The following is a 14,805-nucleotide window of genomic DNA, read 5'->3' as shown; positions in this document are numbered from 1 at the left end:
TCTAAATTGAGGGTGGCCATAGAGTCAGGAAACAGTTATATTCTGTATTTTAATGTAATTTAAAACCATTTATTAGGCACATGCACATACATATACCCCATGGCTGGAATCTCCTTCCTCCACCAACACGTCTCTCTCTTTGTTTTTATCTGGATTATGGTAACAACCTCCAACCGGTCCTCCTGCCTCCACTTTTGCTGCCCTCAAGCCCATCCTCTGCATGCCTTCCAAAATGCTGACCTTGCTCTGTCATCATCTAGATAATAACTTTTCCACAGCTTCCCATCGCCTTTGGGATAAAAGCCCAAATCCTTCACTTCTCTAGACTAGAAGCTCTTCAAGGGCGGAGGTATTAGCTGGTTTGGGTAGGACTCTCCAGCATGGTAGACACCTGGTACACACCTACCGCATACTAAGGGACGTCTTACAAAAACCTCCATGACTCATCTTTTGTGATTCCCACTTTCAGACTCCTCCAGCCATATGAAATCTCTCTCAATTCCTTGAGAGAGTTCTGTTTCCTCTCCAGGTGTTTCTACCTCCCTGTTTCCTGGGTCTCCAGCCCCCACTCCGTGGTGTTGCAACCTCCCACTCATCCTTGAGGATTTAGTTTAAACATCGCCTATTCACAGAGACTTGATCTCTGGGGTAAGTTGTCATATTAGAGTGTCTTACAGCATCGTGAACTTCCTCTACCATAACACTAATCATACTTTATTTTTCCTACTTGTTTAATTATCATAGACCTGATGCTCAAGGATAGGGTTTCTCAACCTCTGCACTGTTAACATTTTGGGTTGGATAATTCTTTGTTGTAGGGACTCTCCTATGCATTGTAGGATATTGAGCAACATCACTATAGCAACCCCCTCCCAAGTCACGACAATCAAAAATGTCTCCAGACGGTGCCAAATGTTCCTGGGGAGCAAAATTGCCCCATGTTGAGCACCACTGCTCTATGAAAGCGGGGTCTATGACTATCTCGTTTACTTTGGCATTTCTAGTGTCTAGCAAAGTACCTGGGCCATAGCAAGCACTAATAACCAAATGAGTTATTAAAACTCATGGGTGCCCGGCCTTTGTAGCCAGTAGACGTGGTTCTACATGTCTTCAGGCTAGCATGCTTATGCATGGCCCCTTCCCCTCCAGTGTCCTTTCTGTCCTTGGAAGTCTTGAAAAAGGCTTCCTCTGGGGTGCTGGGTAGACCTCTGAATCCAAATGAGGATTGTGGACGTTCTGCAGTTTTTAATTATCTGTCTCCTCCAACATCACATCCTAGCTGACAGATGGCTATTAAGGTGAACCCTGAGGCCCTCCGCATTAGAGATTCAACACATTAAAAAGCTATTTGGAATAGTGGAAAAGGGCAGTGGTCTAGGACTCAGTTCTACCATAAAAAGCTCTGTGACTCTGGCAAATTCACTCGACCTCTCTGAGCCTCAGTTACCTTCGCTATAAAATAAAGAACTTGGACTAGGAGACCAGTGGCTTTTTCTAAACTTCTAGAATACTGTACTTCAAAAAATGACATCACGGAAACGGTAAGGAAATAACAGACATTTAAGAAAAAAAAAATCTGGGGCTGGCCCGGTGGCGCAGTGCTTAAGTTCGCACATTCCGCTTCTCAGCGGCCCGGGGTTCGCTGGTTCGGATCCTGGGTGCAGACATGGCACCACTTGGCACGCCATGTTGTGGCAGGCGTCCCACATATAAAGTAGAGGAAGATGGGCACGGTGTTAGCTCAGGGCCAGGCTTCCTCAGCAAAAAGAGGAGGACGGGCAGTAGTTAGCTCAGGGCTAATCTTCCTCAAAAAACAAAAAACAACAACAAAAATAGAAGAACAAAAAGATCTTGGAAAAAGAAATAGTTCATCAAATCCAGTATGCCCCCATGATGCTCTGTGGTCCCTGTCTTGGGATATGCATTGCTTTGACCTTGCGTTATAGTGTTTACTTCCTGGTAGCTCTGTGGGACTGTGAGCACAGGCACATTGCGCTGTGCTTCTCTGTGTTACTCAGAGCCTGTCATGAGCAATAGACATGGCGGGCACTCAAACAGTGGCACCAGCAGGCAGAGCTCTGCACCCTTCAATAGTAACTCATTTAATCCTCAAACCAGTTCACAAAGTAGGGTCTACTGTTATCTCAACTTTATAGGTGTGGAAACGAGTTTAAGGCATTTAACCACATTCACATGGTTAGTAAGTAGTTAAGCCAGGACTCTGGCCCAGGCAGACAGCATCCAGCATCCACCTGTACTGCCTGAAGTAAGTGTTCAGTGAATATGTGGTAAGAAACCAAGTAACTGAATAAACGAATCTGTCAAGAGAGGCCCGTGGGCCTCAGGACAGGCCCCAAACAATGCACAGAGCCCAGGAAAAATCCCACTGCAGGAAAAACACCCAGATGAAGGACCGGCCACCCCAAGATGTATATTTTTAGACAGTGAAGACTAAGACACCATGAATCATAGGCTTTCCCACCCACGCTTGGTACATCTCCTTCCCGAGATTCTATAACCAGCTCCAGCACGAGCGCTCAGGCCCAGTGAACACAAACCAGCTGTGCCTTAACCCCAACCCAGCTCTCCCAAAGCTTCACTCATACTCACATTCAGGAGGAACTACCAGATATTCATCTCCATGATTTAAAGGAAACAAATAAAAAGAAAGCCCACCTGGCTGGCTGCACATTGGCATGTTCGGGACTGTCTCCAAATGGAACACAGGTAAATGACAGCCATCTGTTATTCACTACATGCAGAGGGAGCAGCCCTGGAGGCAGCCACAGCGGTTTGCGTCCCAGCTCACCATTTTCCAGCTGTGGAATTTATTTTCTGAGCCTCCGTGTGCATGGCTGTTGCTCGAGTGACGCTAACACCAACCTCGTAAAGTCTTGGGAGGCCGGAATATATCTGAAAGTGATGAAACACACGTGGTTCAGGATTGTTCCAAAAGGGGCACCGTTCACCTTGTCCACCCCCATCTTGGCCCTGGAATGGTGACTCCAGCTGTTGGTCCATCCTATCAGAAACTTTTCCGGCATAATGCTTGAAAGGGCTCTTTTAACTCAGGATATCATCAGAACTGCAAAATGATTAGTGGGGCAGAAATGAACACACATTATGGAGTCAGTGTGGCCTGGTTTATTAAATCTGAGTTGACAATCACATGGCGGATCAAAGCACGGGCTGGTAGTCAGGGAGGTCTGGGCCGAGTATCAGCTCAACTATCACATCTCCTTAGGCAAGAGACTTACCGCAGTTTCCTGTTCTCTAAAAAGGGAATAATAATAGTAACCACTTCATAGGGCTGCTGTGAGCATTAAAAGTGATAGTGTTTGCATGGTTCTTAGCAGGGTCAACATCACCCATCAGTATTGGAATACACAACCATTAGCACACAGTATACAAGCAACATGCTGAATACTAAGCCTTGGGGACAAGCCTTCCCTATGACTCACAACGATTGGTGAGGCAAGTGGCTAGGGTCGTGCACATCCAAGTCTGCATGCTCTCCTTCCATTGTCCTGTTTCTGGGTCACCCTCACCAGTCCAGATCCCACTGGTCCATATCAGTCCAGAGCACAGAGGACCTCCTCGAGTCCCGGTGGATCTGCTCCAGACAAACTTTTAAGTCTTAGGATCGCTCAAAGATTTGCTGGCTTAGCTCTGATGGTGCTTCTTTCAGCTGCACAAACTTTAATTGCTCTGGCTCTTTTTTTTTTTTTTAAAGATTTTACTTTTTCCTTTTTCTCCCCACAGCCCCCCACTACATAGTTGTATATTTCAGTTGTGGTTCCTTCTAGTTGTGGCATGTGGGACACCACCTCAGCGTGGCTCAATGAGCGGTGCCATGTCCACGCCCAGGATTTGAACCGACGAAACACTGGGCTACCTGCAGTGGAGCACTCGAACTTAACCACTCAGCCACAGGGCTGGCCCCCTGCTCTGGCTCTTTCAGTGCCTGTTTCCAACTGCACGGAGTCATGCATTAAAAAGGGAATGTTGGAGGTGCCTTTAATCATACCAGTGCCTTGCCCAATGCTTGCATCGAAATAGGTGCTCCATAAATATTTATTGAATGAATGAATAATGCTTCTGAAAACAGCCTCCTAAAATTCTCACAAATACCCCCACCAAAGGTGTCTGCTGCAGCTACAGCTGGAGAAGTTTCTGAACTTCTGGGTGCTGCCCCATTTCTCAGGAGCCTGTTTCCTCCCTGGGCATCAAATGTTCTCCTTAAACGCAGCAGCTGGAACTAAAAAAAAATTGTTCCCTTTCAATAAAATGCAGATTTGTCCCCATTCTTCAGTTTAACTGTTTCATCTTCAGCACATGGAGATTTCAAACGTAGTTTGAAAACTGGGAAGACCTGTAAATGCATAACTGCTGCTGTTTTACGTGGGTGAAGAAGAAAAGGTTTAAAGCAAAAGGAGCCTGAGTTACTCTCTAGTCCTAATTTTCCCTAGCTATAACATTTTTTTAATGGGTTCAGTGTAGTAAAATTGCATTTGAAAGCAAAAAAGAAGGAGAAACACAAGATCAAGAATTCTTTTGAGAGATTCACTAAACAGTAGTTTGATTGCTGGGAGTCTCTTATTACTGCAGGCAGCAGGCCTCACGTACATCAGTAAAACAGTCAGCCAGAAGCGCTCACACAGACTCAGGCCACTTATTTACTATGTATATATATATATATATATAGTATATACTACTATATATAGTATGTGTATATATATATGAAGCACACTTGACTCATCTCCTGACTCTAAGCATCCATCATGTAATGGACACAGGGATCCTTCTAAAACACAGATCTAATCTTGGCTCTTAGAACACCAGTCTCTTCTGGTTTTCCTTCCACCATTTTGATTTTTCCTTCTCTGTCTCCGCTGAAGGCTCATCTTCCCCATTCAGTTCTTCCAATGGAGTACCTCAAGGCTTCAGCCTAAGCCCTCTTCAATACTTACCCCATGTGCTCTCTCCCTCAAAAATCTCAAGCATACTTATAGGTTTAATCCCTACTTAGAAACAAATGACCAGCATACTTGTATCTCCAGCCCACATATCTCCTATAACCCCTATATGCATTCATTCAATTGCTTCCTTGATGTCTTCACTTAAATATTTCAAAGGTATCTCAAACTGAACCTGTTCAAAATGACCTCATGCTCCTTTATCTTTTTGCAGGGTTTCTTGTCTTAGCCAATGCCCCCGCCAATTGTGCAGCTGCACAAATCAGACTCAACTGTCATCTCCAACACAGTCCTCTTCTGCCAGTCTCATGTCCATCTATCACCAAGTTTTCTCCCCGACTCCATCACTACTACTCTGGAGCAAATGTCTACAGTCTGTCACCTGGACTGTCACAATAGTCTTTCAACAAATTTCCATGGATTCTTTGGTTCCTTTTCCAAATCAATTTTTATTTTTTTCTGAATTGCAGATCTGATTCTGTCACCCCCTCCAACAACTTAAAAATAAAATCAGTGGCTCTTCCCGAGTTTCCCAAACTCTCCAGAAGATAAAAGATCACCTGGGAAATCGTTTAAAATGGTTTCCAGGCCCAATACAGGTCTATTGAAGTAGAATTTTCAGGAGACATTCTTAGCAATCTGTTTATTAAATAAGCACCCAGTGATGTTTTTACTGTCAGGCAAATTTGAAAGACATGGCTCTAAAATTCTCCACATGACCTGCAGTGTGCCCATGGCCCAGAGTCCTGTTTGCCTCTTCAGTCTCGCTTTCCCCTACACAACCTTTTCCCCTGAGCTCCAGCCATCCTTGCTTTCTTTTATTCCTTAAATACAACATGCTCACTTGTACTCCATGGCCTTTGAGAATAGAACACTCTACTCTTGCCTGAAGAGTCTGAGCTCTATGGATTTCTGATATTAAAAGTCCACAGTTTAGGTCTCCTACTTTTTTAGTCCATGTGGACTGTTATAACAAACTACCATGCCTGGGTGACTTATAAACAACAGAAATTTATTTCTCACATTTCTGGAAGCTGGGAAGTCCAAGAGCAAGGTGCTAGTAGATTCAGTGTCTAGTGAGGACCCACTTTTTGTTTCCACGAGGTAGAAGGGGCAAAGAAGCTATTAAGGGCACTAATCTCACTCATGAGGGCACTGCGCTCATCACCTAATACCACCAATTTCTAATACCACCTTCTAGGGCCCCACCATCCAATGGAATCACATAGGGCATTAGATTTCAACACATGAATTTGGGGAGGACACAAACATTTAGATCATAGCACCCATCAATCTTTTATCTGATCAGGTACCCACAATGCCTATAAGCTCACTGTTAGAGGGCCATAGGTAGGGTTTCACTGCCAACAAATAAATATGATATTCGACATTTATCTTAACTCTGCCTTTCCCAGGAAACAGGACTCCAAAGTCATTTTCTTAGCCTAGACCTGATGTTGATCAGTCTCTCAAAGCCCACTTCACTTTGAAGCAATCAAGATACTGCTTTATTTAAATTTAATCTAAACACCACACTTCCCCCGAATCCTCTGTCAATCCTGCTTCATTGTTTCTTCGGAGACAGTCTGTGTTTATGCTTTTAGTTCTCCCTTGCCTGAAGAAGAAATAAATTCAATATTGTTTTCCAAATTTTAACAGTTTGAGTATGCTTTCCTCTCCCTCCCTTAAAAGGCTCCTCCCCTTGGCCTTGCCTAGTGGCTTCCTACTTACCCTTTATCTCCCATAGTTATCACTTCCTGGGAGAAGCATCCCTGAAACTCCCCGTCTTTCCCAGCCCCCTTCACAGTTGGAGTTTTACATTTCTTTGTGGGTTTATTTGTTTAAAAGCTGTCCTGAGGCTGGCCCAGTGGCACAGAGGTTAAGTTCGGATGTTCTGCTTTGTAGGCCTGGGGTTTGGGTTCGCCAGTTTGGATCCCGGGTGCAGACCTACGGACCGCTTGGCAAGCCTGCTGTGGCAGGCATCCCACGTAAAAAGTAGAGGAAGATGGGCACAGATGTCAGTTCAGGGCCAGTCTTCCTCAGCACAAAAGAGGAGGATTGGCGGCAGGTGTTAGCTCAGAGCTAATCTTTCCTAAAAAAAAAAAAGAAAAAAGAAAAACAAGTAAAATAATTTTCTTAAAAAAGCTGTCCTACACTAGACTTTAAGCTCCAGGAGGGCAGAAAACTGACCATTCTTGCTCCCTGCTGCCTCTCCAGCACACCTGGCCAGGTATGCCTCCAGCACAGGTCAGGGGCTCAATATTCCTTGAATGAATGAATGTATGAATGAGTGAAATTCTTCCTTCACTTTAAGATATCCAGTGATATCCCATTGCCTGTGGATAGAGGACAAACTCCTTCCTATGCTAAAATGGCCACAAAGACATCTAAGATGCCACTCAAACCCACTTATAGCCTCATCTCTTCCATTCATGCCCCACACCATCCCACACACCCTTTACAATTCTTCCCTCCTTCTCTGCTTTAGTGCCACCTTCCCCACCTGCCCACAGGCCTCCAAAGCTGAGCTTCTTCCTTCTCAGGGTCGGGGGTGGAAGGAGAAGCCAGTGCCCTAGACTACAACCCAACCAGTCTTACCCAGAGTCCCACAACTCTCTAGAGAGCCTGCCTCCCTGCTCCCCCCCCTCCCCGGCAACTCCCCTGTAATAAACCTTAGGCAGGAAAACCAGATGAAATGCAGTGATGACCAATGGAGAGATGACCATCCCACCAACTAGGGCAGTACCTTATCTCCGACTGCTGCCCCCACAGGCCCCCTCACCCTCTTGCTTGTTGGCCAGGGGAGTTCAGTACAGACACCTCTCTCTTTGCCTTCCTGGTCAGTTGAAGCTCAGAGGGGCTGGGGGTGACTGAGAACTCTCTAGTGTTTCCTTCCCTCCTGGGCGCTGGCTAGGTGAGGAAATACCTCAAGAGATGTTTCTTTTGTGGAGATGAGGCCCAAGGAAGTGGCTTCCCAAGATGAAGGCCCTCAACCATGAAGATGACTAGATGGGATTTGTTCTGGGGGCAGAGGGCTTTATGCAAGAAGGAGGCAACTTCTACTGGATGTAAGAGTTGGTGAGATTCTGGCATCTTTGTAACTTCCCTGTGTTTGCTCCCTCTAATATCTAACATAGAGTATAAAGTGTGATTAAGCCCTGGATTCAGACCACCTGGGTTTGAATCCCAGCTCTGCCGCCTACTAGCATTGGGATGTTACAAAAGTTACTTAATTCCTCTGTACCTCCATTTCCTTATCTGTAAAATGGGGATATTAGTGCCTTTACCACATAGAGGTAGTGTGAGGATTAACTGTGTTACACTCAGAACACATGCAACAATGACTGGCTCTATATAGTAAGTGCCGTATGAGTGTTCATCACGATTATTATTGCACCCTGTTTCCCCATGATTGGCATAATCAGCAAGGGCATCAACAAAGAGGAGAGACTGGGGTACACTGAGACTCAACAGTCTCCACCTGGTCTTGGCGGGGAAGAACGTGAGGAGCAGAGCAGGAGGCCAGAGGCTTAAAGAAGAAAGTGAGGCAGACGAGTCCATGCAACGACCAGGAGGAAGTGGAGGGCCAGGGCCAGGCTGAGCAGAAGTCCTGGAGGTTACGAGATAAAGGGGTTCAGAGCATGGGCTTTAGAATCTGAATTTAAATACCCGAGTGGGTATATATTGACTGTGTGGCCTCATGCCTCAGTTTTATATAAAATAGAAATGACCTTAGTATATATCTCATGGTAGCTATTGTGGAAATACACGAAGACCAGCCAAACTGGAACAAGCAGAGGCCATATTTATTCAGAGCTTGCTGTAATAAGGGAGTCAGGCACCATCAGTTGAGTTTGGCAGAAACTCAATGGCAGGCAGTGTAGTGGGAAAGCTCTAGAGTAGAGAAAATGGAAGGTCTCAGGTGTGCCCCCATTGGAGGCTGTTGGCCTGGGGAAGCTGTAGGAGGGACAACTAGAAGAGGGGCATCCTATGTGATTGGCTAGGGGGGCATATTTGGCTTTCTCTGATTGGTCCTAAGTTTGAGACAGAGGCAAAAATCAGCGAACCTGTCAGTTATCAATTAAGTTCTGACTGTTTTGGGCTGATTGCTACAGAGCTTGTGGTTTGGCTTCCAGGGCTGGTTGCTTCAGACTGTGGGCAGGAGTTCTATTTTTATACATGGTCTGGCTGTTGTCCATTTGTTTACTCAGGCTCTTATTATTAATATTAACTTCTAACAGAAATTAAGACATATTTATAATCGTCAATGACAAATTCTACTAATGTTAAATATTAATATAACTAAACCGTTTAGCAGAATGCTTGGCACATAACCATGCTTAATAAATCTTAGAAAAAGAGAGGAAAATATGGTGAAATAAGTTCTCGAGAATATACAACTGTGAACCACATAAATCAGACATTCACAAAATTGAGCTTAGTATATTTCATATTGGAGAGTGAGAGGGAATGGACAAGATGATTTTCTGGCTCTAAGATTCAAGGATGCCAAAGGGAACATATATGCCTCTCATTGCATGAGCATTTTATTTGATTGTCAACATTTCTCGGTGGGGAAAAGCCCATTCACATCTGTATTCACTGCCTCCAAAAGCAGCCAGCCCCTAGCAGATGCTCAGGGAGCATCCATGCCCCACACCATCTTTTCACTTGCTGCAGAAGGTAGAGGGCCTGGTTCTTCCCATTACAACCTGAGTGACACTGGGCAATTCATCTCTCCATCTGAGTTTCCTTCTTTGTAACTTGAGGATAATGATTCTTGCTCAGCCTACTTCACCGGGTTTATAATGAATATAAACTGAATTAGTGTTCATGAAAGCACTTTGTGAACTGCCAAGAAGGGCTGGATTATTAATGTGCATTGCCGTTACTTCACTGTGCTCTCTTAGACTAAATTCCCAGCATGCTGTGCCTCTGTCCAGGAAATGAAACTTTTGGACAGGGAGGGCCAAATCTGAGAATGACATGAAAGATATAAATGAGGTCAAGGTCATGGGTCTGATTGGCCCAGGCACCAGTTAACTCCTCTGGGAATGGGACTTCAGCCATGGACCAACATGGTAAAATCCAAGAGCCTTAGAGATGGGCAGGGCCATACTTGTATGTCCTACAGGCCAGTCCCCACCCAGTGCAGGCCTTCTGCAGGCATTCCTGACAGGTGGCCCCAGACTGACCTGGGAGCACCTCCTATGATGGAGAGAGCCCCTTCTCTTTATGGGATGCTGTAGTTATCAGAAAGCTCTTCCTTAGGGTATAGCCAAATCTGTTTCTCTGTTAGTCCATGCTTGGGCCCCCAGGCTTAGTGGCCCAGAATGTGTAAACATTCTTCACCACATGGCAGTCCTTCAAATATTTCAGCATAAGGATTATACTCAGCCAGCCCACATTGGCTGAGAGATGAATGGTGACACAGCAACAGCCTTGAGCTGCTACAGATGGGAAGGATGCCTAGCAGGACCCAGGCATAGCCATGTTCCCCACAAGAAGGAATCCATTTTAAGCTCATACCTGGTCTAGAACAATTACACTTTCTGACGAAAAGCAAGAACAACAGTCATCCCATAAATAGACTACAGGTTGAGGGGGAGCCATTATCTTGCAATGAGCAGAAATCAGGAGCTTTATGCAAAGGGTATCAGAGAGAAGCAAATCTCCTTAGCAACACCAATACTATTTGCTGCATAAAATGAATTATGATCAATAAAAGATGCAAAACTTTTCAGCATTTACTAACAAGGGCTCTGTTTCAATGGCTGCCCAGAGCATGCTAGCGGGGGCAGGAATAGGGTAGAACTAGAGGAAAGGATTCACAGACCTGTTCAAGAAATCAACTGGAACTGAGTTGGAAATCAATATCAGAATGTTTATGGAATTCATAGCTGTTCTGGTTATTAGTTTGTTGGACAGGATACAAGCATGTTGTAGCTTTAGTTTTCCCGGGTCTCTGCCTTCACCCTTGCCCTGTGGAATCTCTTTCCCATCTGCTAACAGCATGCTGGGCAGATCCCACAGTGTCCCTGGGAATTTGAGATCTTAAAAGTCCAGGCCAGCCTAGCCCTACTGGAAATTCCATCTATAGGAATTCAAAACTTTTCTCATTAATCTGTGACTTAGAGAAAATACAGAGAAATGTGTTAAATACTCACTTTGGGGATGCAATCAGTAAAATCCAGACTCAGAGGAAATGGTACACAACAAACAACCCAGTTTCTCCAAATATGAATTGTAGCAGTGGGGGTGGTTGGTGGGCGGAGGGGAGAAGTGATGGAAAGGGACCTCCAGAATAAAAGAGATTTAAAGAATGTATCAGCCAGTCACAGTGAGGGGACCTTGCTTAGATCCTGATTTAAACCAACTGTACAAAATAAACATTTATTACATTTGTGAGGCAAATGGAAGTTTGAACGCTGCCTGTTTATTTGATCACAAGAAACCATGAAGTTTCTTTAGGTGACATTAGCACTGTGGTTGTATTTTTTAAAAAATATTCTTATCTTTTAGGGATACATTCTGAAATATCTATGGATTAAAGGACATAATGTCTGGGATTTGCTTCCAAGTGATATGAGCAGGGGAAATTGCTGAGGATATAGATGAAGTAAGACTGGCCGTGAGTTGATAAAGGTGGAGCAGGTGGACCTCACCCAAGAGAGCAAAAGTGGAAGCTGCCAGGCCATCCTAAGGCTCTCCTCCCTCAAACGGAGCCCCCGGCCAGTCCGTGCTCCACATGGAGGGGAGGCATCATTCTCAGGAGGCATCCTCTGGAGACCCACGCTCTGCCAACAGGGCCTCCATCCCTCTGAGCCCCACCATTCCTCACCTCACAACCTACCGTCCCATATAGAAGCTACAGCAGACATTCTACCACTCATCTGTAAGTGCATCTTCACAACTCTTAGCATGAAGCCCAGACTCAGTAATGTGGCCCACAAGGCACCTTCCTACTTTTCCAATCTCTTCTCTGCTCGCTGCACCCCCACCCCTCAGTTGAGCTCTGCCTCTTTCAGTCCCTCCCAAACCTGACTGTTTCCTCCAAGCTTTCACACGGGCTATTTCCCTCCACCAGTTCCCACTCCACACCCAACCCAACTTTTTCGCTGGCAGTTTGTCTTCCAAATCCTGGTTTAGATGTTACCTATTCCAGGAAGCCTCCCTCTGAGGGGTGACCCAGATCCCCTTCAAGGAAGGTCTTGCTGCCCCGTTACAAGGACTGCATCAGCAGGCAGCATTTGGCTGTCAGTTCCACATCCAGTGGCTGAGCGAGGTGGGGGCAGGGGGCAGGTTCAGCAGCGTCAGCCCAACTTGGGACCCTGTGCCAGGCAATCTTCTCTCCAGAGCCCCGCACCAGGTTCTTGGAGGCTCTGTTTGGACTGCACTTCAGTTTGATTTCTTCAGTGGCCCAATCCTGCCTCCCTCTCTCGTTCCCTTCCTTTTACAGGTGTTGATCCTACTAAACACCTCACACCCTAAACTCCAACTCAGCATCTTCCTCCTGTCTCAGCATCTTCTTCCCGAGAACCCAACCTGCAATCTAGTCCCATCCCACACCTCCTTCTGCCTCCTCTCAGGGAAATGCCTCTTCCAGTTAATCAGACAGCACCCACTCTTTTCCCATTATTTCATGGATACCTCTGCATCGTGACAGTCTACATAAGGGTCTGTATCCCCCACTGGACCAGAGCTTTGTCTGGCTGGTTCATCTTGGTGTGCTCACAACCTAGCAAACTTCCTGGCACGTAATAGACATTCAGCTAACTAACAGAAATGCCAGTGAGCAGAGAACTGGAAATCGGTATCAGAATCCCATGGTTTATGGCAATGAGAAATAGATGAATCAGTGCCCTTTGTTTGAGATTTTTCCAAGGTTTGACCTAGGAAGCCACTGTTAATGAAATGAAAGCATCAACCTTTCAGAGCCACAAGAAACTTAAGAAAGGAAGCGCCATTTTTCTTTTTTAATGGGTGGATCATTAAGACACAGGCTAAAATGATGTTTGCAAAGGGTGCAGCCATCCTTTGGATCTATTAATAAATAACTTTGTTCCCTGGACAAGACATTTTGGCATACCGTCCTACAGATATATTCAGAGGAAAGTTTTTTAAATACTCATAAAATCTGAACACTGAACGGAAACTGGCATTCCCTGGGGTATGGAGGGCCTGAGGACTAGGATATATATAGTAAGCCTTTCAGCACTTCCTTTAACAGCCAAGCCTCTCCGGAGCCATTTTAGGCCCATTTTCCATAAGTAATCTGCAGCCAGAAAGAGGCTGCCTGGATTCTCTTCCTTAGCAGCTGCGGGATAATCAGAGTGCAGAGAGAAAAAGCTCCTCTTCCCTTTCTTTATGCTGTCCTCTCTCTTTCCTAAGCCATCCCCCTCTCTACGAGACTTGCCCAGTCTCTATAGAGCAAAATTAGTAATAATAATACCTGACATTGACTGAGCACTCGATATGTGCCAGGCTTGTACTGAGAACTTGATGTGGGTTAGCAGGGTAAACAGGTTGCCAGCAGTAATCCTGGGAAACAAATGTTATCCCCAAACAGATGCAGAAGCTGACTCAGAGAGACTGAGTGGGTTACCCAAAGCTTGTAGGAATATCAAAATCAAGGTTTGAATCCAGGTCTCTCTGACTCCATAGCCCACCCTCTGAGCCACAAATGACATCACCTTACAGAGATGGTGCCTGTCCTACGGACTGAGGCTGCGCTCAGGCACAAGAGGAAGAAACCGGGGGCAGGGAGGCGGCCGCTTCACTGGGCTTACGCTCTGCTGTGTCAGCTGAGACCCAGTTTATAGAGGTCCAGGGAGCCTGCCTCCTACGACCGTCTGAAATACGCTAAATGCATTAAAAGTTCTGGGACCAATTCCAATATGTGTGGGGTGGGGGAATTTCCACACACCACTGAGCAGTTCTCAGGCCACCAGCTGGGAGTCCTACAATTTGACTCAGTTGTGACACTATCTACCCAGAGATATCGTCAGATTCCAGTTTGAGGGCTCTGTCCTACAAGACCGCCCTGCCCCTACTTCAGATGCCAATCCCAAACCCAGGGTATCACCTGTGCTTCTGACCAACTGGCTACAGATTAGAGGTTCCAACCACCCCTTCCTTGGGTTCATTTAATTTGCTAGAGTGGCTCACAGACCTCAGGAAACCTATTTACTCACTAGATTATCAATTTACCACAAAGGATATTAAAGGATACAAATCAACAGCCTGATGAAGAGATAGTAGGGTGAGGTCCCAAACGAAGGAGCTTCTGCCCTTGTGGGGCCCCGACACGGTGGCATGTGGAAGCATTCTGGTTTCCAGCGTGGAAGCTCTCCAAAATCTGTCCTTTGGGGATTTTATGGACACTTCATTACATAGGCATGATTGATTAACTCATTGGCCATCTGTGATTGAGTCAACCTCCAGCCCTTCTCCCCTCCCCGGAAATCAGAGTGTGGGACTGAAAGTTCTAACCCTATAGTCGTCGTTGGTTCCCCCCGGCAACAAGCCGCCATCCTTAGGTACTTTCCAAAAGTCGCCTTATTAACATAAACCCAGTTATGGTGGAAAGGGATTTGTTATAAAAAACAAGACACTCATTTTGTCTTTATGCCTTTCAAGTGATTTCAGGATCTGCAGACAAGAGACCAACCGTTACAACAAAAAGTGCTCCCATTGCTCTTATCTCTCAGGAAATTCCAAGGTTTTCGGGAGCTTTGAGCCAGGAACCGTGGATGAAGACCAAATATATCTGAGAAATATATTTTAGTCATCTGAATGACCAAATATATATTTCCTATAGATCACAATA

General features: G+C 45.5%; 1 long non-coding RNA gene across 2 annotated transcripts; it reads right to left on the bottom strand.

Annotated features, from left to right (window-relative positions):
- Positions 1-5,607: 5,607 nt before the first annotated feature.
- On the bottom strand, positions 5,608-13,834 carry LOC138924957 (uncharacterized). Of its 2 annotated transcripts, XR_011440412.1 has the most exons (3): positions 13,670-13,816; positions 6,708-7,068; positions 5,608-6,591 (listed from the first exon to the last, which is right to left on the bottom strand). It is a non-coding gene; the product is annotated as an uncharacterized lncRNA (long non-coding RNA). The 2 variants fall into 2 exon arrangements; XR_011440411.1 differs by having other exon boundaries at positions 5,608-7,068; positions 13,670-13,834.
- Positions 13,835-14,805: the final 971 nt, after the last annotated feature.

This window comes from Equus caballus, chromosome 7 (assembly GCF_041296265.1).
Source record: "Equus caballus isolate H_3958 breed thoroughbred chromosome 7, TB-T2T, whole genome shotgun sequence".
NCBI classification, from domain to species: Eukaryota; Metazoa; Chordata; class Mammalia; order Perissodactyla; family Equidae; genus Equus; species Equus caballus.
Note: the sequence above shows the minus strand (reverse complement) of the source record. Positions and strands in the feature narration are given on the sequence as shown.